This window comes from Palaemon carinicauda, chromosome 23 (genome assembly GCF_036898095.1).
Source record: "Palaemon carinicauda isolate YSFRI2023 chromosome 23, ASM3689809v2, whole genome shotgun sequence".
In the NCBI taxonomy this organism is placed as follows: Eukaryota; Metazoa; Arthropoda; class Malacostraca; order Decapoda; family Palaemonidae; genus Palaemon; species Palaemon carinicauda.
Genome location: NC_090747.1, coordinates 91,241,114 through 91,258,951, shown reverse-complemented (window position 1 = coordinate 91,258,951; position 17,838 = coordinate 91,241,114). Strand labels below are relative to the sequence as shown.

Here is a 17,838-nt window from a genome sequence, read left to right as displayed (position 1 = left end):
CAGGGAAAATAGCCTAGGGAGGAAAGGAAATAAGGAAACGCAAACACGAGAAGCCAATTCTTTTCTAGCGTTCCATAAAGAATAATTCCAATCTCTTTTACAATCTAGGAAAGAAAGCTGTTCAAGTTTGTTGATCTGTGGAATAGTTGATTAAACGTTTTACTCTGAAATAAATCTGTTTTTATCGTATTGATTAAACTTGAACTAATTCAAGGCCATGGTCAAATACAGCTTGTTTGGCAGCTGATACTGATAGTCTATCATCTCTGAAACTTGATAGTAATGGGCCCATACTTCTTTACATCATTTGTCTGCAGCTGTTGTTATTATTTATTATCATTATCATTATTATTATGATTATTATTATTGTTATTATTATTATTGTTATTGTTATTATTATTGTTATTATTATTATTATTACTGTTATTATTATTATTATTATTATTATCACCACTATTACTGCTAGCTAAGTTACAACCCTAGTTGGAAAAGCAGAGGATACTATAAGCCTAATGGCTCCAACAGGGAAAAAAAGCCCAGTAAGGAAAGAAAGTAAGGAAATAAATAAACAATATGAAAAATAATAGGCAATTAGAATGAAATATTTTAAAAACAGTAACAATATGACAACAGATAGTTGATATATAAACTATAAAAAGACTTATGACAGCCTGTCCAACATAAAAAAACATTTGGTGCTAGTTTAAACTTTGGAAGTTCTACTGTTTTAACTACCCGATTAGGAAGATCATTCCACAACTTGGTCACAGCTGGAATAAAACTACAATTCTGTGTAGTATTGAGCCTCATAATGGAGAAGGCCAGATTATTAGAATTAACTGCATGCCTATAGTCAATTTTTTTTTTTTTTTTAGCGAGGCATATTTGCACTGACTCGCAGCGGTGCCCATTTTAGCTCGGAAAAGTTTCCTGATCGCTGATTGGTTAGAATTATCCTGGAAGATCTGTAAAATTTTATTATTGTTTGTTAAGCATTCCCATATTTATCATTCACTAATTTGGAATTTTAAATTTGTGAAAAAAGTGATTGCGATATTGTGGATAAAGAGGCATACGTTCAAATACAGGAGAGTAATTGTTATTCAATAAGATTTATTTTCAAATCTCAAAGTAGAATATACCCACGTAAAGTATATATATTTTTTTCTATTTTTCTTATCGATGTTTTATCAAAAGAACCTTACTTTGGTAGTTTATTTGACCAAATTAGTATCTTAATCGTTTTGATGATTAATTATTTTGAAATTTCTTAAGTTATATAAATGAGTAGTATGTTGCCACATTTTTCTTATTAAACCCATATCCGAAAAAAAAATAAGAAAATAACAAATAAATAAACAAACATCTTGAGCTGTAAATTTTGTTATTACTCTCGCTAACCAGAGAGCCACTCTGTAGAGCGAAGACCTCCGCCACGCCAGCTTATTTCTCGACCTTTTTCTCGATCATGACCTTGACCTTTGACCTTTACAAATATTAATTCGTGTGGATTTTCATGCACTCAAATATGAACCAAGTTTGAAGTCTCTGTGACAGAGATGTCCAAACTTATGGCTGATAACATGAATTTGACATTTTGCTTGACCGTGACCTTGACCTTCCAAAATTTTATCATTTCCATCTTTTTACAGAACAGGTAATCCCTGCAAGTTTCGTTACTCTACGATTAAAATTGTGGCCAGGAAGCTGTTCACAAAAAAAAAAAAAATAAATAAATGAATGAACAAACACACAAACGGGGGGGGGGGTAAAACATAACCTCCTTCCAACTTCGTTGGCGCGGGTAATGATGTTATACTTTAGGTTCATTGTGTGTCTGTCTTTCGATGAAACTGAGTTATTAGAATTTTTAGATTCTTATCATAAATTGAGTCTTTCAGTCGAGAAACATGCCAAGCACCCTTTTTAAAAAGTGTCATAAATCACGATTGAATAATAATAATAATAATAATAATAATTATTATTATTATATTGATAATAAGGATAATAATAATGATGATAATAATAATAATAATAATAATATAAATAATTTGAAAATTGGCAATTTTCAATCGCGATTTCTGACACTTTTTAAAAATGGCGCTTGGCATGTTTCTCCACTGAAAGAGTCAATTATACACCTGGCTTTCATTTCGTGGATATTAACCTTTGGGGCAAATCAAATAAACTTCAGCACAGTAATTGATCCGCCACAAATGTGCGAGATTTACGCCAGAATTTGATCATTCGTGATTGTAGTTCGTTAAGATTGGAGCGTGCAATGTCAGTAGACAAGGTCACCTTAATCGAAGTGAATCATGGTACATTTATCATAATTGAAATGATAAGTTTAATCAAAAGTTCAGAAGAATGAACGCAGACTAATTACGTTGAAGTTTTAACAACGATGATTTGACAAAAGCAGTTCTTGTTAGAGTCTTGTTTGATTCAAAATGATTTGCAGTTCGGTCAAACCTCTTTCGAAGTAACTATTGGTCATCATCATCATACTAGCCTTTATGTTAATTAGGCAACACTTATTTGGACATAAAATAGACCAACTTTAGAATAAAAGTAAAAAAAAAAATACCAATTATTTTATTTATTTATTTATTTTTTGTTTTTAAGAAAAACACTATTGGTATCATTTCTCTCTACTTTTAGTCCAAAGTTGGTCTATTTTATGGCCAAATAAGTGTTGCCTCATTAACTTAAAGACTAGTATGTCTTACTGCAATTTTTATTTTAACTGCGCGAGGATACAAGTGCTGATTATCATGTCATTAACTCATAGCTTCCGGAGTTGAGCATTTAGATTTTGTTCATTCAATTTCGACTATTTTGCCTAAAACATATTTTACTACTTTTTAAAAACGTATATAAAAGTATTCAAGTGACGTTGACAACTGTAATGTGTTCATATTCACGGTCATTATAAAACAATAGTACTAGGAGGCCGATGGAATGGAAATCCGGATGCTTCTCGATAGCAAAGGTATTCTGTGAACAGGAAAAAAATGGAGCGAGACATACCTCCTTCCAACAGGGGAAAAAAAATAAGAATTTCGATAAACAAAGCCAGAAATGGAATTCTCAACCTAAGCAGTAGAAGGAAAACAGCAGTCTGTGGAACGTGAGCTTTAATCCAAGGATGTTTAATAAGGATCAAGGATTAATGATTTCGTCTATCATCACCGCATTAGCTCCATTTGTGTAAATGATGATCTTCCACTATCTTGGATTAGAGTTCTCTGGCTTGAGGGTACACACACTCGAGCATGCTATCTCTGTCTTGTTTCTCTTCCTCTTATTTTTATGAAGTTTTTATAGTTTATATATGATAGATATATTTTAATATTGTTGATGATCTTAGAATATATTATTTTGATTCATATTACTTCTCTTTCAGTTTGTTTTTTCCTTGTTCCCTTTTCTCGGTGAGCTATTTTTCCCTGTTGGAGCCCCTGGGCTTATAGCATTCTGCTTTTTCAACTATGGCTGTAACTTAGCTAGTAATAATTTGATTGTTATTACTTCTTATGTAGTTTATTTATTTCCTTGTTCCCTTTCCTCACTGGGCTGCTTTTCCCTGTTTGGAACCCTTGGGCTGATAGCATTCTGCTATTCCAACTAGGGTTGTAACTTAGCTAATAATAATAATAATAATAATAATAATAATAATAATAATAATAATAATAATAATAATAATGATAAATGCAGAAAAAGAGAAAGCTATCGAGTTTCATTGTCCCACTTATAAAAATGTAAGTCATCCGCCTTCTAAGTTTTCCTGATTTATACTTGTTTGTTTTGTTGAGATTGGTTGACATGTTTTTTTTCTTTTCTTTTCTCGTTGAGCAATTTCTTTCCAGTAGAAGTCCTTCCTTTATAAGATAATTCTATGTTAATATTATTTTCTATAACGCTAACAAAAATAATCAGAAAGGGTACCGGTGTTTTGTTAGGTCTAAATGCTACCCTCCTTCACTGCCCCTAAAGCATAATACATATTCGTGTAAAGACAATACAAAATGAATAAGCAACGCCTACCTTCAGGATTCTCAATTTCACAAGCCAGCTGTGTTATTCACTTTTCGTAAGTTCACGCACCGAGTTTGCAAAAGACATTCTTGAGATCAGGTCGAAGTAATCCCTTATATCTAGACCTATGCCTCTCACGACATAAAACTCCCGACACGAGAACTCACACGAGGGAATTAATGACACTAGGAAAATCATCGATATATTCATGAAGTGTACTCGAATCTGTCGTTATAGTTTTCACTTTTATGACGTGACGTGAAGCGATACAAGTAACTCCGACCCAACGGTTGTACACACAAGCTCAACTTATTTTTAGGTTATCCGAGTGTCGAAGGAGGTCCGACGCACTGCAGCGAAACATTAGATGAAAGAAACAACACTTTTATACACTGCACAGTTGATCATCATTTCACCGATGCACCACAACATATCTTTGCTATTTCGGTGATGATCTGGCTCTGCTTGTAAACGTAAACAATCACTGCATGCACTAGTGGAGGCGAATTGAGTGCAAGCTATTGGGGGTTAGGGAGGCAGAAGAAGAGGGGTTAAGATCTATCCCTGCCAACTCTTTGAAAATCTTGACGCGCTCTCTGGCCCGTTCACAGGCGAAGAAGGCTCGGGTATTTCTGTCTGCTCGACTCTCCCCTACTTTGGGAGAGAGGAAGGTTTGGGCGAGTGGGTAAAAGTGAACTAGCTCCTGAGAGAGAGAGAGAGAGAGAGAGAGAGAGAGAGAGAGAGAGGGGGGGGGGGAGGTCACGCTGCATATTGTTAGAAAGTTTAAAGAAGCAAAGAACGAAAAGATTTAAAAGTCGAACCAGAATTATCATATCAGTGTTGTGTTGCGGTGTTATACCCTTGATAGGAGGACTATTGTCTTCCTCAGTTGCATCACGTTACTTACTTCCTCGTCTTCAGTTCAACTTTGTATCTTCCACCGATCTCTATTTTGCACCAGATTTTATTTATTCATCGATCTCCCGTATTTGTAACATTCCTTATGCTTTTCTTTTTCGTCCCTCTATCGATCACTGTTTGTTTTTCGATCGATATATGCTCATTTTTCTCCCGTCTATCTCAATTTCTATTACCAAAGCAGACATTACAGGCAGTTCAGGATAATTATTAGTAATTGCCCAGAAATAGCTTCTTGAGCGTTCGATGAGCACATGCTTATGACTAGCGTGTAATGGATATAATGACATAATACGATGCTCAGCACGAACGTTGGAAGAGCTTATATTATAACGATGACTTAGTTACAACTTTGGCCAAAATAAGCAAAATAGATAGGAATCTCAAACTTTGATTTATGTACTTCTTTGTATGTTTATTATTTCTTTTTCTGAATGGTGATACCTCAACTTTATCAAAGGGTTTTTGTATTGCCATGATCAGCAAAGCTGTACTGGTGAGGGCCACCCACCCATACTAGACGGGTTTGCTGTGAGCGATCAGGCAAAAGTCTCCCACCATCGCCAGTCCGCAGTTGGCCAGCCCGGTGATGAAAATTGACCAAACCTCAGACGTAAATGACATGGCTAAGGCCTTTGTCCTACAGTTGATTAGAAACGGCTGCATTTGTTGTTGTTGTTATACATTTATTAGTAATTTTCCATATTTTTATAAGTGTTGGAAGAGATAATTCTCGTTATGCATTTAGCACTGTTCGTGAATTTACGCTCTCCGTTACCTCTTGAACATGATCAATCTATAGACCTTGGATCAATCCATGATCCAGGTACAACTGGATCTTGGATCAATCCATAAACCACAAGGTTGGTGACCTCGAAATTACTTCTGCAATAAGGACATATATCCCCAATGACCTCGAAATTACTCCTGCAATAAGGACATATATCCCCAATGACCTCGAAATTACTCCTGCAATAAGGACATATATCCCCAATGACCTCGAAATTACTCCTGCAATAAGGACATATATCCCAATGACCTCGAAATTACTTCTGCAATAAGGACATATATCCCCAAGCACTCTACCCATTTCTGGTTGTTTCATTCATACTTTTCAGGTAACCGCTGGTTCTCAAAGACCCTTTTTCGATGTCGGCGCCTATAGTCAATTCTTTTTAGCGAGGCAGACTTGCACCGACTCGCAGGGGTGCCTTTTTAGCTCGGAAAAGTTTCCTGGTCGCTGATTGGTTGGACGAGATCATTCTAACCAATCAGATAGCAGGAAACATTTCCGAGCTAAAAGGGCACCGCTGAGAGTCGGTGCAAATGCGCCTCGTTAAAAATAATGAGTATTAGACCTCAAGTGAGGGTTGTAAGCAAGACTCCACAGAAAGGTCTTGGTTGTAAGTCTGGTAAAAGATGACCTGAGACAGCTATTTGATCTTACTGGGAACAAGTTGTGCGACTACCATTAATGTTAAAAAGCTATTTGTTCGTTCTTTACTGTTGTTGTTGTTGTTGTTGTTGCTGTTGTTGTTTTTGTTTTTGTTGTAGAGTAGATTAAACATTATATGGTAGAGCCTCCGTGTCTCGTTTGAATTTATGATAATACAGTGGTATCGAAGTCAAGGATTTTGTATGGCTTCCCAATAACTGCTCTGCATCGTAAATGTCAAAGAAAACGAATTATTGGGTGCAAACCAATTCTGGTGATTATTAAATGGAAGAATGGATGTCACCTGCACTGGCTAATATAGATTTCTTCACTTATTTAATTTCTTTTCCTTTAGGCAGTTGTTGTCTCTTAGCAAAATTTTCCTTCAGTTATGGTTTAGTAATTGATTGAGTTATTTTTGCAGCTTTTAGGGACCGTTTGTTCTTAGGTAGCAGATTTTTTCAAATTATTGACTAACGTGTTAAAATTTTTATATTTTATATAGGAAATATTTATTTTGGTGGTGTTCTTCTTAATATATTTCATTTTTCCTTGTTTCCTTTCCTCACTGGGCTACTTTCCCCTGTTGGAGCCCTTGGGCTTATAGCATTTTGCTTTTCCAACTAGGGTTGTAGCTTACCTAATAATAATAATAATAATAATAATAATAATAACGCTTGTTGGGGACCAAATGACCCATATTCTTAAATCTTTGACGGCGACATAACATCCATATTATTCAAAGGTTTAGAGTACCTTGGTTGGGGGAGCCACACTTATTTATACTTTTCATTCATTGCTTATTTATTTATAACATTAAAATTTTCTAACAGATAGTTATGCATTCGGTTAATATTTTTTTGTCATTTTATTTAGTTTTTCTCGCATCTCCATTCTTTATTTTCAATTATTGTACGGAATATTACTCGGTAAGGTCAAGGCCCTTTGACCTGAAGAAAAAATTATTTGTTCATCGGAATGTTAGCAAACTGCAATACGTTTGATATACGTTGTGTGTTTTCTATTTCGTAGTATTCTGTAGTAAAACGAATAATACATAACATGTTGCTTATATGGATTTGCAAAGGAGTTGGAAATGTCTCATTATTTCACCCTTTGCTCTGATACAAAATGAAATAGTATTGGACTGTTTCTGTAGACATTAATACTTATGTTTGTTTTGTTTTGTTTTATAGAAATGACTCGTCACGTGATACTAGGTTTGTAAATGATTATTTGATAATACATCTATGTTTAGATGAAATCGCGTTTTCTCTCAAAGATAGAAAATAGCAAGGGTCTTTCATTGTTCATTTGTGTGTTAATGAGAGAGAGAGAGAGAGAGAGAGAGAGAGAGAGAGAGAGAGAGAGAGAGAGAGAGAGAGAGAGAGGTAGCGATACTAACATTAACTATAATTGCTGATGACTATATAACTTTGACCATCGTTATGTTCCTTGTAACAGGAATTTGAGTGATTTAGTAATGTATCCAGAATTAGTTTCTTTCGTCAATTAATAATATATATATATATATATATATATATATATATATATATATTTATATTATATATATATATATATATATATATATATATATATATATATATATATATATATATATATATATATATATATATATATATATATATATATATAGAAGAAATTTGTAAAGGCCCCACCTCTTGACCAACAATTAGGATGTTGTTTGCATTAAACAAGAATGAAGGATTGGTATAAATATTTGAAAGAAAGAGTAAATAGAAGAAGAAAAGTAAGACAAATCAAATGGCTGGCATGCGTTCTCTTACCCACGAGCAATCCGGCCACAGTTATTATTTAGTTAAGATCAAAACACAAGAAAATGTGTTTCTCTCTCTCTCTCTCTCTCTCTCTCTCTCTCTCTCTCTCTCTCTCTCTCTCTCTCTCTCTCTCTCTCTCTCTCTCTTAACAGCCGCCGTTAAGACACCATTCAGGCTTAAAGACTTTTCATTTGAGCCTATTTCATCAAATTAAATATCATATTCCTGATCTAGATATTAATCCCTGGTACCGTCGTTCAATGAGTCCATTATGCATGTTGTATATGATTTTTTATGATTCTGGGCATCCTTTACATTCAGATCTTCCCAGACAGTTCCATCCTGTTCGTAATACTAGGCTTGCAGTTAATTCGAATAGTCTTACCTTCTCCATCATGAGACTCAATACTCTATAGTACTCTAGAACTTTCATTCCAGCTGTGACCAAGTTGTGGAATGATCTTCCTAATCGGGTAATTGAATCAGTAGAACTTCAAAAGTTCAAAGTTGGAGCAAATATTTTTATGTTGAACTGCCCGACATAAGTCTTATTATAGTTTATATATGAAATGTCTGTTAAATGTTATTAATGTTTTTAAAATATTATATTTCCATTGTTCATTACTTCTTATATCGTTTGTTTATTTCCATATTTCCATTCCTCACTGGGCTATTTCTCCCTGTTGGAGCTCTTGGCCTAATAGCATCCCGCTTTTCCAACTACGGTTGTAACTTAGCTAATAATAATAATAATAATAATAATAATAATAATAATAATAATAATAATTTCAGTCTTTCTGAAATATGGATTATTCTGAACAACACCTCGTTTTAGAATTTACTAAAAGCTCAAAACATCCTTAACTCCTGATTCTATTAGATTACAAAATTACAATTTAGATTAATACAGAAGCAAAACTAATATTTCACAATATATTTTGCCGCTGTACCATAGTCTTCCTCTGTCTTGGGGTAGAGTTCTCTTGCTTGAGGGTACACTCGGACACACTACTATCATATTTCTCTTCTTGATTTGTTCAAGTTATTATAGTTTATGTATGAACAATTTATTTTAATGTTGTTGCTGTTCTTAAAATATTTAATGTTAGTTCATTACTTGTAGTTTATTTCTGTTTTCTTTCCTCACTGGGCTATTTTTCCTTGTTGGGGTCCCATGGACTCACAACATACAGCTTTTCCAACTAGGGATTTAGCTTAGGTAATAATAATAATAATAATAATAATAATAATAATAATAATAATAATGATGATGATGATGATGATAATAGTAATATTAATTATGATAAGAAGAAGAAGAAGAAGAAGAAGAAGAAGAAGAAGAAGAAGAAGAAGAAGAAGAAGAAGAAGAAGAAGAAGAATTTTTAAACGATTCTCTAAGTATGAATTATCTTATACTTACTACTGCAGTTACAATTGTATTTTTACTGATAGACTTTTGACCACAGATTCTATCCATCAACGTCACCTAAAAAACAACAATTTCCTAGCACAGTAAACTGTGGTAAACCAAAGCTTTAATAGATTTATTTGTTGCATTTGGTTTAGTGGTAATAATTTGATTTGATTTATAGTTGTTTCGTGTGTGCTTGCTTATATAATACTTGTTTTACACGCATCATTAAGTTGGTCTTATGTTTCTGTGATTAATGACGTTTGTGAATGCACTCAATTGTCAGTTTTATGAATGGAATTGTTGTAGTTTTATGAATGGAATTGTTGTAGTTTTATGAATGGAATTGTTGTAGTTTTATGAATGGAATTGTTGTAGTTTTATGAATGGAATTGTTGTAATTTTATGAATGGAATTGTTGTAATTTTATGAATGGAATTGTAGTTTTTCTCTCAGGATAATAGTGTGGATATTCCTGTATTTTGTTTATTTCATGTTAAGTAGTGTTTATAATTATTATTATTATTATTATTATTATTAGTTGTTTGCTAAGCTACAACCCTAGTTGAATCAAGATGCTATAAGCCCAAGGACTCCAAAAGGGAAAATAGCTCAGTGAGGAAAGGAAATAAGGAAATAAACGATGGGAGAAATAATGAACAATTTAAAATATATTAAGAACGTTAATAACATTAGAGTAGATTTTCCAGTTATAGACTATAAAAACTTTTAAAAAAAGCAAGATGAAGAGACATAAGATAGAAAAGTGCCCGGGTGTACCCTCAAACAAGAGAACACTACCCCAAGACAGTGGAAGACCATGGTACAGAGTCTATGGCATTACCCAAGACTAGAGAACTATGGTTTGATTTTGGAGTGTCCTTCTCCTAGAAGAGCTGCTTATCACAGCTAGAGAGTTTATTTTTAAGGAAAGCTCTTTCATCTGAGTTCAGTTTGTGTGTTTGAAATTGAAGCTGTGCTCATGCCTTGATAGATTTCAATGTTGAATACCAATTTACTATCTGTATGAACTAGGCAAGGTTTCATGGGGGTAATGTGCCTTAGTGCAGTAACCTGTCTCTTCTCTCTGCAGCACATGATAAACCTATAACAATAGTACCACAAATACGCTGTTCTTTTTTATGTTCTGTGTGACTGTAGCAACAGTAAAATACATGCAAGCAGTCACATATTTAAAAGATATACTTTGCATTTTACTTTAATTACTGAAATTAGATATTATGATCTGTAATTTTTTTTTCTGTGTGACAGTAGCAAGAGTAAAATATATGTAAGCAGTCACATGTTTAAACGATATCATTTGCTTTTACTTTCATTAATGAAATTAGATATTATGATCTGCAATATTTATCGTGAAGAGGATGATGATAAATGTATTAGTAGACCGAAATCGTTACTTACAGTCAATCCTTTATTGTAAAAGAGAGGATAAGTATGGTGCTTTGAAATTTAAAAAGTCTTTCTTGATAATGTGGATAAATTTATGTTAAATGGGGAACGTATGGCATATTTGGTAGATACCATGTGTTAATTGCCTCCTATTGTCGTAAATGTAGTCCTTTTAAGAGGGAATGTAAGGTAAGGAGGACAGAAATTTCTGAGGAAATGTGCTGCTGATCTTGAAACGAAAGAATGAATTTCGGATTGTTCTTCGGATTTCGTCAGCTGGTTAAGGTAGTCCAGAATCAAACCATTGTTCTCTAGTCTTGGGTAGTGCCATAGCCTCTGTACCATGGTCTTCCACTATTTTAAGTTAAGAGTTCTCTTGCTTGACGGTACACTCAGGCACACTATTCTATCTAATTTCTCTTCCTCTTAGTTTGTTAAATTATTTATAGTTTATATAGGAAGTATTTATTTTAATATTTCTGTTCTTAAGATATTTTATTTTTCCTTGTTTCCTTTCCTCACTGGGCTATTTTTCCCTGTTGGAGCCCTTGGGCTTTTAGCATCTTGCTTTTCCAACTAGGGTTGTAGCTGGGCTAGTAACAATAATAATAATAATAATTTATCTTCCTCTTAGTTTGTTAAAGTATTTATAGTTTATATAGGAAGTATTTATTTTAATGTTTGTGTTCTTAGGATATTTTATTTTTCCTTGTTTCCTTTCCTCACTGGGCTATTTTCCCAGTTGGAGCCCCTGGGCTTATAGCATTCTGCTTTTCCAACTAAGGTTGTAGCTTAGCAATTAATAATAATAATAATAGAAAACAAACAGTGACCATAGAAAGAAATCTAGACGCTGGAAAGCTTTGGGTGAGGAATTAAAGAAGTACAGTTGAATCAAATGATGGTCATGGATACAAAGGCCGATGAGCATTGTAAGTGGAACGAATGATCTTCCTAATTGGGTAGTTGAATCAGTAGAACTTCAAAAGTTCAAATTAGCAGCAAATGTTTTTATGTTGACCAGGCTGACATGAGTCTTTTTATAGTTTATATATGACATATCTGTTTTTGATGTTGTTAATAGCTTATATAGGATATATCTGTTTTGACGCTGTTACTGTTTTTAGGATGATATATTGTTAATTTATTCTCATCATTTATTTATTTCCTTATTTCCTTTCCTCACTGGGATATTTTTCCTTGTTGGAGCCCTTGGGCTTATACCATCTTGATTTTCCAACTAGGGTTGTAGCTTGGCTAGTAATGATAATAATAATAATAATAATAATAATAATAATAATAATACAGCAGTGGAGCCCCAAGTACAGGTCATGGATACAAGTGTTAAAGTTTAGAGTCGTTAAAAGCATGAAGCCCTGATTATAGATTTTACAACTAAAGTGTTGATGGTAATGCTCTTTGTGATTATAAATTAGAACAGATTGCTGCTGGTGGTGATTATATTGTAGCTACATTTTTTATATCTTTAGAAAAGTCATTTTCGAATTTATTTATTTTTTTTTTTTTTTAGAAAAGACATTCTCGATTTTTTTTCTTTTTTAGAAAAGTCATTCTCGATTTTTTTTTCTTAAAAAAAGTCATTCTCGGGTTTTTTTTTCTTTCTTTTTTTTTTGTGGGGGGACGTCATTAATCCCACAGGGCGCCAAACCTTTTCGTCTGAGATGGAACCAGATAAGAAGGCCACACGTTCAACTAAATGAAGATGAATATGTATATCCTATCCGTACTTATTTCTTTCTGTCACACAGGTAATCCTTTAAATACTAAAGAGCTTCATTATCAAGACTAGTGGATCGTAAATCATTTAATAGTAGTTCATGCACAACTGCACTAAGCTATCAAGTAAAATCAGGATGCCATATTATTCCTCGTTCGTCATTTCCATCAGATCGTTTATAGCAGAACATATGGCTGTCTCATTAGAATGTAATTATTGTGAGCTGACTGGTTATCTGGCAATGCTTCTATTCTTTCCAAAGAACTGATTAGTTGTTCAAGTGTTATATATTCGAGCCCATTTGAGATGAAGGGTAAGTTCGAAATAGGTCTGTATGAACTCAAAGTCCTGATACTAGAGAGCACCATTCAAAACTGGTCATTTCCTTTGGTCACTGCAACCTCACCATCCTTGTGAGCTAAGGATGGGGGGGGGGCGTTTTGGGGGAGCCTATGGGGTCTGCCGGCTGAAGCATCAGCAGCCATTGTCTGGCCCTCCCTGGTCGTAGCTTGAGTGGTACTCACTCACTGATTGGTAAACTTGTGACCGATAGTCCGGGATCGAACAAGGTCCTAGAAATCATCATCCAAGTACTGTACGACAGGACCACACGTGTACGTGTGTGTGTGTGTGTGTGTGTGTATGTGTGTGTGATTGATTGACTGATTGATTTATTTGAAGTTTTCTGGCATCCTGACACCTATGGTCATTGACGGTGAGAGTGTGTGTGTGTGTGTGTATTCTTGTGACTACTACGAGAAAGGAAAGTTTCTGATAAGACAAACTTCGAAACCACAGGAAACGACAGATGGGACAAGAGAGAGAGAGAGAGAGAGAGAGAGAGAGAGAGAGAGAGAGAGAGAGAGAGAGAGAGAGAGTGAGTTCGTATCTGAAATAAACATCCATTGAGAGGACAGTGTGTATTGAATGTTATATTATCTTTTATTTAGGTACTCAAAAGGAATTTATAATAGAATGCAAATTTAATTAGATATCTAAATGAGGGGAAAATAGCGATTTTATATTAGATTAAATTAAATTATATTAAATGTTACAATGAAGTTATAATTCTTTGTGATGTGAATGTAGAATTGACAACACAAAATTGTGAAATATTAATTCCTTCATTCGATATGTGTAATGGTTAATCATAACGCATTTCAAATGAATTATTGTTAATTTATTATTAACATTCTAACGTCCCCAACCGGTGAACGCAAGACGGGGGTTCGAGTCCTGCTTAAACTCGTTACTTTCTTTGGTCGCTACAACCACACCATCCTTGTGATCCAAGGATGGGAGGTTTTGGAAAGCCTGTAGGTCTATCTGCTGAGTCATCAGCAGCCATTGCCTGGCCCTCCTTGGTCCTACCTTATGTGGAGAGGGGACTTGGGCACTGATCATATGTATATATGGTCAGTCTCTATGGTATTGTCCTACTCAATAGGGAAATGTCAGTGTCCCCTGTCCCTGCTATTCATGAGTGGCCTTTAAAATTAAATGATGCAAACAGCTTGCCATTTATTTCCTTAGATTGAAAATGTTTATTATAATTCGTTGTAGCTTAGCTAGTAATAATAATAATAATAATAATAATAATAATAATAATAATTTGTTATATTTTTCATTCACACGAAAGATTTGCAAATGGTATTTCACTCGATCAGTGAAATATTAATTTTAGTCACTAAAAATATAATTTTCAAGTGTTTGATGTTACTTTTTTCATTCATTCTCGCTAAGTTTTAATTCGTGATAAATGAAATCGTTTAAATGATTGTGAATGTTATCAAAAATTATTCAACAATAAATGCCTGGTTACGTGAATTGGACATTTTGCTTGACCTTGACCTTGATCTTTGACCTTGACCTTCCAAAATTTAATAATTTCTAGCTTTTTACAGAACAGTTAATCCCTGCAAGTGTCATTACGATTCAAATTATGACCAGGAAGCTGTTCACAAACAAACTCATACAAACACACAAACATGTCTATTTGCGACAGAGAGAGAGAGAGAGAGAGAGAGAGAGAGAGATAACGGAATTTCAGAAAGATTTGTGTCAAAGTGGAACGGCGGATATATGAGTATAATGAACTGGGGGCCAAGAGTGTGGAAGATATGTTTACTTCAAAGGAATAGCGGAAAGGAAGAAATAATCCTCTTAGTAAAGAATTAAAACCTGAGGTTAAAGGATCCATCGAGTTCGTTGATGAACTACTTGAAGGCGATATATTAAGGTATATTATTAAAGTGTTAGCTCAAAAATTTTATCATATGTTCTTGGAAAGAGAAACTAAAGATTTCTATATTCACTGACAACTCCAGTGTTATTGTGTAGCCCTTCATTCAAGGGGAAAAAAGGGAGGGGGGGGGGGTAGAGAATATAGGGAAAAAATAAACAACCTGGTGAAAGGAACAGTAATCGAATTAGTGTTTCATCAGAAGGGATTTCCTTCTTATGCTATAGTTTTCTCATAGGGGCAGAAGGTGCGTTGCAAGCATTGATAAAGTGGTAGTTGCGTTTAATTTTTTTTTTTTTTTTTTTTTTTTTTTAGTTCATTCGCCACCTTCTTCGCTGCTTTTGTTTTATATCCTTCTACTTAACATCCGCCTATACTTCTTTTCTTCCTTCTTGCTGTACAACCTCTTTTAACTTTTACTTCATTTTGCAATTAGTTTTTTTTCTCCTGGTTGCACTTAGACGCTGGATGACTTCATAGACCTAAACGCTTGTATATTTTGTCCAAATTATTCCTTCCATTCCAATCAAATCCATATAGCAGTTCTGTGTTTTCCCCTGGTCTTAAAAAGCTCAGATAGACTTCCCTATCGTTTAGAATGAATTACTAAATACAACTTTATTTCACTTCTTATCAATAATGATAACTACTGATTCAATTCCAGGATTGTTGTCATTATAAGATTATAAGACTGATATTTTTCATATCCAATTCCATCATTGTCTCACTGAGGAATTTTCATCTTATTTTGAACATAAGAAATGACATTAATATCTAATATATTAATGAACAGAGGATGAAAATGTCGATTTGGACAAGATAAAATGTATACATTCTTAGAAAATGAAAGAAAGGTCTCTTTCTAGCCGTGAGATTTTATTGACTGAAAGGATTTTTTAATAACACAGTCTACCCCGTAGTCTGGAAAAAAACTGAAATGCCCCAAACGACAGAAACAGTTGATGAAACAAGAAATAATAATGATGTTTTATGAAGTATAAAGGTTTTAAGATATTACTCTTGATTTAAGTAATCGCCATTCGTATATGAAGTTATATTCGTTAAATAAGAAAATAGTTAATGAAACTAAAAAAAACTATATTTATTTGGATATGTTAGCATCATGAACCTGTTTAAAAAAAAATTTATAATTTCAATTATAATGATTTTAATCACTTTAATAATAATATTTTTTATCTTTTCTTTCCTTTACTGAGTTTTACTCGATAACATTTTATTCCATTTTATTGCTTTCCTAGTGAAAGTTATTTGCCGGAAGTTGGATTGAGAACAAGAAGGTTTTGGTTGGCTTGTTTGTGTTTTATCATTCATCAGTATCTTTTCTTGCATATGAAGACGTAAACCTTTTATAAAGTAGACTGAGGTGGTATGGTCATGTCATGAGAAGAGATGAACAGTATATTGGGAGGAGAGTGATGGAAATGGAGGTACAGGGAACGAGAAGGAGAGGGAGACCAAAGCGAAGGTGGATGGACTGTATCAAGGATGACCTTCGCTCAAAGGGATTAACCGGTGATGAAGTGTGGGACAGAGGTAGATGGAGAACGCTGGCCAGAAACATCGACCCCACATAAAGGTGGGAAAAGATGCAGACAAAGAAGGAGAAGATGTAAACCTTTGTAATTTTAATATCCCCCAATACATAATTATGCTACGAAGTCTTTCAAACACTAACTCATCAAATGGAGACTATTGGTCTCTGTCCAAATGTTAATAAAATGAAACCTTTAAGTCACAAAAGTTTTAAACGAAAATTATTGAGGGTACACTCGTGCACACTTTTCTTTCGTATTTCTCTTCCTCTTACTTTGGTAAAGTTTTTATAGTTTATATAGAAGTTTTTTTTTTTTTTAATGTTGGTACTGTTCCTAAAATATGTTATTTTTCCATGTTTCCTTTCCTCATTGGGCTATTTTTCCTGTTGGAGCCCCTGGGCTTATAGCATCCTGCTTTTCCAACTAAGGTTGTAGCTTAGCAAGTAATAATGATAATAATAATAATAATAATAATAATAATAATAACAACGACGGTTACAACAAATCTGAAATCCTCTCTCCATTAGATTGAAAATCTTCACAATGTTCATTGCACCAATCTCTCGATTCTTATCTGCATTCATTGTTAATTGTATATATGTCTCTTTTACCCACTTGAACTGGTCTATCTCTGCTGGCATTAGAGTTCTACCGTACTCTTGGTACAATCGTGTCTCTGATACGCCGATGAATTTGGCCGAATTGAAAAGATAACGAAAACAAAGCTTACGCCCTCTCGCAGTATCTGTCAAGGTTGGAGTCCTTGTGTTGTAGAGAACTTAGTGAAGGAGAGATTTTCACATCTAAAATAATATATATATATATATATATATATATATATATATATATATATATATATATATATATGTGTGTGTGTGTGTGTGTGTGTGTATGTATGTATTTCATATCAAATTCTACCTTTGTGAATGTGTGCCACTGGAAATTCAATTATTATGAATGATTTTGGCTGGGCAAGGATTCGAACCTATGCCATGATTCGAAACAAAGTTTGTAATATATATATATATATATATATATATATATATATATATATATATATATATATATACATATGTTTTCTGTTTTGTGTGTATGTATATAAGATATCTATGTATATACAATATGTATATCATTTATATATATATATATATATATATATATATATATATATATATATATATATATATACTGTATGTGCATAGACACATCATATAAACATATATAACTGTGTGTGCGTTCGTGTGCATATATACGCACAAAAAATAAAATTCTAAGTAAAAGAACCTTA

General features: G+C 33.6%; 2 protein-coding genes across 5 annotated transcripts in view; one reads left to right on the top strand and one right to left on the bottom strand.

The window, feature by feature from the left end:
* Nucleotides 1-17,838, top strand: part of LOC137617233 (afadin- and alpha-actinin-binding protein B-like) — a 402,814-nt gene that overhangs the window by 302,560 nt on the left and 82,416 nt on the right. The gene's annotated exons all lie outside the window — the stretch shown is intronic.
* The window catches only part of LOC137617231 (beta-1,3-galactosyltransferase 5-like), a 78,149-nt gene that overhangs the window by 46,578 nt on the left and 13,733 nt on the right, over nt 1-17,838 (bottom strand). The window contains exon 1 of one of the 3 annotated variants that reach the window (XM_068347174.1): nt 4,051-4,690. The exons of the other annotated variants lie outside the window; for them this stretch is intronic. The gene's annotated coding sequence lies outside the window, so the exon portion shown is untranslated. Of the gene's footprint in view, nt 1-4,050; nt 4,691-17,838 lie in introns of those variants that run through there. 3 annotated transcript variants of the gene reach the window in all.